This window comes from Capsicum annuum, chromosome 1, assembly GCF_002878395.1.
Source record: "Capsicum annuum cultivar UCD-10X-F1 chromosome 1, UCD10Xv1.1, whole genome shotgun sequence".
In the NCBI taxonomy this organism is placed as follows: Eukaryota; Viridiplantae; Streptophyta; class Magnoliopsida; order Solanales; family Solanaceae; genus Capsicum; species Capsicum annuum.
This window is the reverse complement of record NC_061111.1, coordinates 57,211,071-57,220,731: the sequence shown is the minus strand read 5'-3', so window position 1 is coordinate 57,220,731 and position 9,661 is coordinate 57,211,071. Positions and strand designations below refer to the sequence as shown.

The 9,661-nt window shown below is 33.6% G+C and overlaps 1 pseudogene; it reads left to right on the top strand.

Annotated features, from left to right (window-relative positions):
* The first annotated feature begins 944 nt into the window (after positions 1-944).
* LOC107852179 lies at positions 945-2,871 on the top strand (annotated as a pseudogene).
* The last annotated feature ends 6,790 nt before the right edge of the window (positions 2,872-9,661 follow it).

Sequence of the window (9,661 nt, the reverse complement as noted above, 5' to 3'; positions counted from 1 at the left end):
TCAATAAATAAGATAAAAATAATTAAGAAAAAATTAGAACAATTATACAGTGAAGATCCATTAAAAGGATGGGAAAAACATAGAACCACTATAAAAATTGAATTAATAGATAAAAATAGCATAATAACCCAGAAACCATTAACATATAATTTTGATGATCTAAAAGAATTTAAAATGCATATTGAAGAATTATTAGAAAAACAATATATACAAAAAAGTAATAGTAAACATAATAGCCCAGCATTTATAGTAAATACACATAGTGAACAAAAAAGAGGAAAAAATAGGATGGTTATTGATTATAGAAATTTAAATGCAAAAACAATGACTTATAATTACCCAATACCAAACAAGATATTAAAAAATAAGGCAAATACAAGGATATAATTATTTTAGTAAATTTGATTGTAAATCAGGATTTTACCATTTAAAGTTAGAAGAAGAATCTAAGGAATTAACTGCATTTACGGTACCACAAGGATTTTATGAATGAAATGTACTACCGTTCGGATATAAAAATACACCAGGTAGATATCAACATTTTATGGATAGTTATTTTAAGCAATTACCTAATTGTATAGTATACATAAATGATATACTATTATCTACAAAAACTAAAGAAGAACATTTTAAATTATTAGAACAATTTACAGATATAATAAAACACATATAGTACTATTTATTCGTCAAAATATTTTAGAAAATTGTTTGAAAAAAAATCATGGATAGAACATCCATTATTATGCTCAACTAATTTTTCTTATGTCTCTGGATCCACAAGTGCTTGGCAAGTTGATTTTCCCACTTGAGACAAGTTAATGCATAAAGATCACTCCAACTCATTCACATTATTATCATTCTCCTTTTTTGGTCAATGAAAAGAGATATTTTTTCATGATTTACATCATCCAGTACACTTGCAATCTGAAAACCAAGCCTTTATATATCAGTCTTTTGCTTTCCATTCTTCCAGAAAAAAGAAAAAAGTCAAGGCTCACTTTTTGATATGGAGAAATCAGCTAATGAATGTATGGCTAATAATACAAATATTGCTGTAATTGGACCCCAATATTGTGCTCCGTATCCAATTGATCTTGCTATAGCCAAAAAGGTGGAACCTTGAAGATGAAGTGTATGCAGTTTTAGATGTCAATGGTAATGTCATATTTAAAGTTCGAAGCAAAGCTTTTAGCGTAAAGTATTTCATTCTTGATGCTGCTGGCAATCCCCTTGTTACTCTCAAGCAGTAGGTATTCAAACATGACAGTATATTCTCATTTGTGTTAATTGATCCTCACTTGACAGTCAATTTTTCCTACATTAGAAAGTAAAAATTATATTATTACTAACTGATCATTGCTACTTGTTCCTTCAATGAAAATAATAATTTAGTGTCTGAGGAGGTAAAAGTATTACTTCATTTTATAATAGATAAAGTTGATTTTGAAGCGTAAGATTTTGCATTAGTACAACAGTTTATGTAAGTCAAACTCTGGATAAATCTTAATTAGTCCTTAACTAAGGACTTAAATGGAATGAGATTGATTATTCAGATGATCACTCAAGTAATAGACATTACCTCAAAAAATTAAATCACTGAACTTTTTGTGATAACATCATCTGAAAAAATTAATTTTGCGCTGTCCTATCTCTTTTTCCAGGATCACTTAGTTTATTGGTCATAGAAATTTAAAATAATTTAATTATGCATGCAGGTATTGACTGAACACTCAAGATGGAATGTGTTTAGAGGAGAAAGCACAAACGACGAAGATTTCCTATTTACTGTAAAGACGACATCAATAATGCAATTTCATGCCAAATTGGCTGTTTTCTTAGCAAATAACACGTCTAAGGAGAAAGTTTCTGATTTTATGATAAAAGGAAGTTGGTCCGATAAACCATTTGCTATATATGCTGGAGATTCTTCTACAATAATTGCTCAGGTAAGAGATACTATTTTCAATTTTACTTCTTTGCATTTAATATATTATTGTTAGTGGCAGATTCTGTACAGAGTCATGAACACTTTGATGTAGAAAAAAATGGCAAAATCAATCACTTTGAGTTAAAAAACCTCAACACATTTAGTTTAAATGGGTTGAAATATAACCCTTTTGTAGATCGGCGAACTGAAAATTAGCATGATCCATCAACTATTGGACCAAAATGGGTCAAAATGTAATCTCATAGATCAATAAAAAAAAGAATAATATAATGCACAAAGCATTTCTTTAAACAGTGTAACCTCATGGATCAATCCGAAAAAACCAGTACAATGCACAAAGCACAAAGCATTCCGTGCTATCACAGTTCAAGAAAGGGTTGCACCCGATAGGTGTGATGTAAACAAATCTACTCTATGCAACCATAACTTAGACATACAAAATCAGATATTGAAATTGAAAATTATGTAAATTAGGAAGCTTAAGCAAATAATTCATAAATATACACTTAACTTTTTTCTTTGATAATAAAATCCATATGACATGTTTTGACCTATCAAAAGTTTTATCCAAATCTACCCATTTACCATCTTTATATTCTAGAATGTATATCTACTACTGGTGACAAAGGTCAATTTTTTATTTTCTTGATTCGATATGCTGATTGCTATTCGAACAAAATGTTTGACAAATGATCTAACTACTTGCAGATGCATAATAAAATTATTGATCAAAAGTTGGTGATTGGAAAGGAGAATTTGACGGTGACAATTTGTCCAAACATTGATTACGCCTTCATCGCAGCTCTAATGGTGATCTTTGGGGAAATCACCGCAACAAATGATGCTCTTCTTATAGCGGCCGTTATTTGCACTGGTGCTGCAGTTGCTTCTTAGAGATACAATTTGTTATACTTCATTTATGATTTGATTTATAATATTAGCTGTGTTTATTAAAATATGTGAAGTTGTTTGCTACACATAAAATTTATATTTATATTTATACTTGTGTTATATTAGAAGTGTGAATTGTCTCATAAATATTTGAATTTTTTACTTTTTGTTAAAAACTTTGAAATAGACAAATACCTTTTGCCTCAAATTATTATTTAATTATATTTTAATTAAAAAGTCCTAAAATATATGGTAAGAAAAATATATAGAGAACTAATATTGATAGATTTTTCTTTTCTTGTTTATGTAAAAAAGGAATTCTAAAATATATAGTAAGTAAAGAAAGGAAAATGTGAAATACGTAAAAAAAAAAAAAAAAAAAAAAAAGAAAGAAAAAACGAATATTGAGCTAGAAATTTGGAATAGCAACTATGATAAGGCAATACAAAAAACAAAAAAATCTGATAGGCGATAGCCATGAATAACCTCAAAAAAGTAAACATAAGGTTTGTCTGTGCATTTTCATTATTTCTTACGAATTTTCTTTGCTTTTGTCTTTTTATCATGTCTTTATTTTATTTTTTTAAAAAATAAATTAATGAACATATGGTAAGGTAACTAATGGACTATCAGTAACATAACTCTTATATTCCAATAGCCTGTTTAGCTAAGATTTTTGGAGGCTAAATGTGTTTTTTGTCCTTTCAAAAAATACTTACTTTAAAAAATTGAAGTTTGTTTAAAATTATAGTGTGTTTGATTTAATTTTTGTGAGAAAATAAATATTTTTGAAAAGTAACAAAAGCCCTTATTTATAAGGTAAATGAAATAGCTTTTTCCCAAATGTATATGTTTTAAAAGAACTTTTAAATCTCGGTCAAACACTATTGATGTTGAAAGGTGCCGTGATTAACTGATCTTCTTCTCACCATAAATATCTTTGGAAAGGCATTTTATTCAATATCAAATAGTATTTGTTTAATAAATAATTTAATTTTATAGAGTATAAATTTCTTAATCTATTTTTTTCTTAATATTTAAATTTGAAATTAATTGAAATAAATAATAAATAAATTTTAATTTTAAATAATTAAAGGCTACACGTGTAAGGTACGTCCGTTTAAATTATATCGCGATCTGATTTCATGAGTCGTGATGGCACACAATGTCACCTACTTTAACCTACTAATAGGTAAGTCAAACCGTAGCCCGAAACGATGAGTAACAGGCAAGTCGGTGGAAGGTATGATGAATACCAAAATTAATCATAAAAATAGATTGTAGGCGATAAAACAAAAGTACAATAGCATACATATATACATAAGAGAGAGAAAATAGCAAAAGAGTATCCCACGACCTAGTAAGGTTGGTACAAGAGCCACTAATTAAAAAAATAAGAGTACTAATACTATCAATATACATATTGTCTCGAATGTAAAGACTTTTAAAAATAACAAAAGAAGAGAGAATCAGCTCCGGGTTCGAAAGCACACCCTGTCTCCTAACTCTATGTACGGTGGAAAGAACATTAGCGCTGACAACTAGTTCTCGAATCTTTATTAAGAAAAGATGCAAAAGTATAGTATGAGTAGAAAAACAATCGATACTTTGTAGGCATCATCGATCGATTGAGCTAAATCATAATAAAAACATAATAAGACGCGAGAATGTAAACTAAAGTCAGGGATAAAAGGGCAAATCTGAAATAATGCTCCAGTTGATAGATAAAAAATAGTAAGGTAGAGAATATGTAATGCCCCGAGTCTGTACCCCGAACGCTTAAGGTGCTTACGACCCCGAAGGACCACAAGCTAACCCATAACTGATATCTGCTGTGAGCAATGAAATATGATACTGTAATAAATGCGGAATAATAGGCTGAAATGCCATAAGGTTCAAAACATCTGAAATACTGATAAATTATATCATCTGAAATAACAATCTGTAAAACTGAACACTGTCTGAAAACTAGTCTGAAAAGCCTCTAACTGAAACTGTATGAAAGTGGAGTTGATGGGACAATCCCCCAACTAAATCCATCTACTGAAATACTGAATCTACTAAAATAATAAAATAAAAAAATATCCTTGAATGATGAGGAATCACTGCTAATCTACTGTTGCTGGCTGAATCTGAGTCTATCTATGCGCGATTGGAAACCTGCGCGTCCGAACCTATGATATGAGACATCATAGTGCAAAGAAAGAGTATACGTCAGTACGTGGAATGTACTGGTATGCTAAATGAGGTAAGACTGAATGCAAAGGTTCATATGCATGAACAATAACTGGCTGCATGATATAGTGTAACTGAACATGAGAGTACATGGATAATTGATCTTGCTGTAAAAACTGAGAATGCACTAATGTACATATAAATAAATACTACGACTAAGCTTGTCTGAAGCTAAGTCCTGTGTTTTGATACTGAGTAACTGATATCTGAAGTTACTAATAACTGAGTTACTGATACTGGTTGACTGTATCTGACAGTGCTGATTCCATAGAACTGAACTGAGTTCTATTCTGAAGACTAAGATTGAGAGTGTGAGAGGTAATCATCTAATCGACATGCCCCAAATAAGATAAGATAACTGAGTCGGGGTTCAACCTGTGACCCTAGTTGGAAGGGTGTCAGTAACGTGCCACGGGTAAAGACATTGAAGAGTTACCCTCATTTGACAGGTACTCTAATGAGAACGGTGGAACCCTCATCTGGCAGGTTAAAACACCTCATCAATCCTCAACTAGCAGGTTTGATGTCTCAACATACGCTGGATACGTAGTTTTGGAATGAAACGATTGCTTCTAGAGATCATACCCTCTACTGGCAGGTGAGCCCCCATCCTTGGGTTCACTTGGTGCTGAATCCTACTCCCAACTGAAAGATACTGAACTGAGTATACTGAACTGGACTAGAATGATACTGAGCTTACTGAGTTTTCCTGAGTTTGGTAACTGAATGAGTTCTGTAACTGACTGAGAGTACTACTGATCGTGACATGACTGAGATTCTGTAACTGACACTGGCTCTAGGCACACAACTAAATTGTCGGGTATTAAATACCCCAGGACTCGATAGCATGAAAAATAAAGCATAATATACTCTTGAAAATCATAATAATGTATACTTGTCCATAGTTCACTCATAGAGGCATTTAATCAAACACTTGTAATGCATCTACTTATACATGAATGGGGAATACATGCTATCATGTTATAATGAAACTATTTCATTCACATAGGCATTTTATCAAACACACGGGGAACATGCTTAGGTTATACAATAATAAAAACATATAGTTATCATAGCTACATCAATCAACTTGCAAATTGAAGGGTTTATCATGAAGATCATGTAATTCAATACATACAATGATTAATTTCATAAAAGCATGTAATTTAATCATGGACTCAAACTCAAAAATAACATGAATATCAATTCAATTCAATTCAAGCATGGAAGTTCATAATTCAACAATCTTGTATTTTGAAAACGGATTCGTGGACTCTATGGGTGAAAGGACCCCATAGATGAACACCTAACATACCTTAATTTGTGAGTTTCTTGGTGAATCCTTTGAGATTGCTCTTGGTTTCTTGAAGTTAGGGTTTGGTCCCTTTTGAGAGAGAATGACTTAATCTTTGAATAAAGTGAATAAATGATGAGATAATGGGTTATTAAGGGGTAAATTTTGTGTTTAGGCTGATTAGGGCCGTGGAAAAATACTTATTTACCCCTGAGAATGACTTAAAATTTCATACTAAAAACTCCAATTTTGGGCCCTAGCACGATGCACCGCTATCGCGCCAAGCCACTAGAAAATGATAACTTGGAATGTGGTTGGTGGTGCGATGTGGTGGAATCATATTGCAATACTGGATGGGAATGATCTTTGGCACGATGCGCCGGTATCGTGGTACCTCAATAAAAATTGAAAATTGCTATTTTGGCTTACTCCACGATGTGCTACTGGCCTGAATTACGGTGTTTAATGACTGAAACTTAAAATAGCCCTAACTTCTTATCCGGTTATCGAATTTAGGCAAATTTTATATTATTGAAAAGCTAATTCAATTTTATACGCAATGATAGGCTCTAAACTGAAAAATATTGAATGTTTAAAAAATTTCATATTGAATAGCTTATGAACTGAGAGTTAAGTTAATCTTGAGAAATATGGGGTATTACAATATCTCCCCCTTAGGAATATTTTTCCTCGAATGAGTCTGATTAAGCTGAGACAATGATAGATTGAGTTTACACACTGAACACGCATATTTGATACATGAATACATGACTGAAGCTACTGATAAGCTGGGTTTTCATACTGAACATGTATATCTGATTCATGAGTACATGACTGAACTGGTTCATGAATACATGAATGAATATGCAACGGTAATGGATACCAAGTTATAATTATAGCTGGACATGGAACTGAGTAAAGCTAAGAAAGACTATTACCTTAAGATGGATCTAAAGTTGCGGAGAAGAGGTAAGGATACTTGGTCCGCATATCTTCTTCTGCTTCCCAAGTAGCTCCCTCAGCGGACTGATTTCACCAAAGAACTTTGACTAAAGGAACTTCTTTGTTCTTCAGTCTACGAATCTGATGATCGAGGATCTAGACTGGAACCTCTTCGAAAGAGAGATCATTCTGAATATTCATATGTTCTAAAGGAACTATGACTGCTGGGTCACTAATGCATTTGTTTAGAAAGGAGACGTGGAATATTAGATGCACTGAGGCTAGATCTGAAGGCAACTCAAGATCATAAGCTAACTTTTCGAAATAGCTGAGAATTCTGTAAGGACCGACATATTGGGGACTGAGCTTTCCCTTCTTGCCGAACCTCTTTACTCCTTTCATGGGAGAGATTTTCAGGAACACAAAATCACCAATCTCAAACTCGAGATCCTTTCTCCTCATATTTGCATGTGATTTCTGTCGGCTCTAGGCAACCCTAAGTCTTTCTCTGATTAACTGAACCTTTTCTAAGGCATCAAACACTAGGCTAGGACCTACTACTGTGGCCTCAGCTGCCTCAAACCAAACAATCAGAGATCTTCATGTCCTACCATAGAGAGCTTCAAATAGAGTCATCTGAATACTGGAATGATAGCTGTTATTGTATGCAAACTCGATCAAAGGGAAGTGGTCATCCCAACTACCTTTAAAATTGACAACGCATGCTCTTAGTATATCTTCTAGAGTCTGAATGGTCCTTTCTGCTTGACCATCTGTCTGAGAGTGAAAGGCTGTACTGAGATAAACTTGGGGACCAAGACCCTTTTGGAATGATTTCCAGAAACGAGAAGTATACTGGGTACCTCTATCTGAGATAATGGATACTGAAACTTCGTGTAACCTGACCAAATCTCTGATATAGAGTTTTGCATAGTCCTCGGTGGAATAGAAAGTATGAACTGGCAAGAAATAAGCTGATTTGGTTATACTATCTACGATAACCCAAATAGAATCATGATACGATGAGTACGAGGCAAACCCATCACAAAGTCCATGTTCACTTCTTCCCATTTCCATGTGGGAATACTAAACTCCTACATGGACCCACTAGGCTTTTGGTACTCAATCTTAACTTGTTGACATGTAGAGCATTTAGCTGCAAATTTTGTAATATCCCTCTTCATCCTACTCCACCAATAGATCTCCCACAGAACGTGGTACATCTTAGTGGACCCTGGATGAATCGAGTAACACGCACTATGTGCTTCTGTAAGAATTCATTGCCTCAAGTCATCTACACCTGGCACACATAAACGACCCTAGAAAAGCAATACACCATCTCCCTCTTGGGAGAAAACCTCTACTTTCTGATCTTTGACTAACTCTTTCAACTTAACAAAACTGGGATCTCTATCCTGCTTTTCCTTCACTTAGAAACTAGAGAGGATTTGAAACTGTTCTGAACCCACACACTATCTTCTGCTGAATCGACTAAGCGGACACCTAGTTGGGCAAACTGATGAACTTCCTATACTAATTTCTTCTTACTGACCTCAACATGAGCAACACTACCTATAGACAGTTTACTGAGAGCATCAACCACTATATTGACTTTGCTCAGATGATAAAGAACACTCATGTTATAATCTTTCAGTAATTCTAACTACCTTCTTTGACACAAATTTAAATCATTCTAAGAAAAGACATACTACAAGCTCTTATGATCTATGTACACATTTACATGCACCCCATCAAATAGTGCCTCCAAATTTTTAAGGCAAACACTACAACTGCTAACTCAAGATCATGAGTTGGATAATTCTTCTCATGGGGCTTAAGCTATCTAGAGGAGTAGGCTATGAACTTATCTCTCTACATAAGGACACAACCCAAATCTACTCTGGATGCATCACAGTACATAATAAACCCATCTGAACCATCTGGTAGAGTCAAAACTGGGGCTGAGGTGAGTCGAGTCTTCAACTCCTGAAAACTCTTCTCACAAGAATCTGACCACTGAAACTGGACTTTCTTTTGAGTCAATCTGGATAAAGGATGACGCAATAGACGAAAACCCTTCAACAAATCGATGGTAATAGCTAGCTAAACCCAAGAAACTTTGAATGTCTGATATAGAGATGGGTCTAGGACAATTTCTCACCACCTTGATCTTTTGAGGATCAATTATAATGCCATCATCGAAAATAATATGACCAAAGAATGCTACTGACCTTAGCCAAAATTTACGCTTACTGAATTTGGCGAACAACTGATGAGTTCTGAGATTCTAAAGTATGATTTTGAGGTGATCTGCATGATCATTCTCGCTGCAAGAATAAACAAGAATGTTA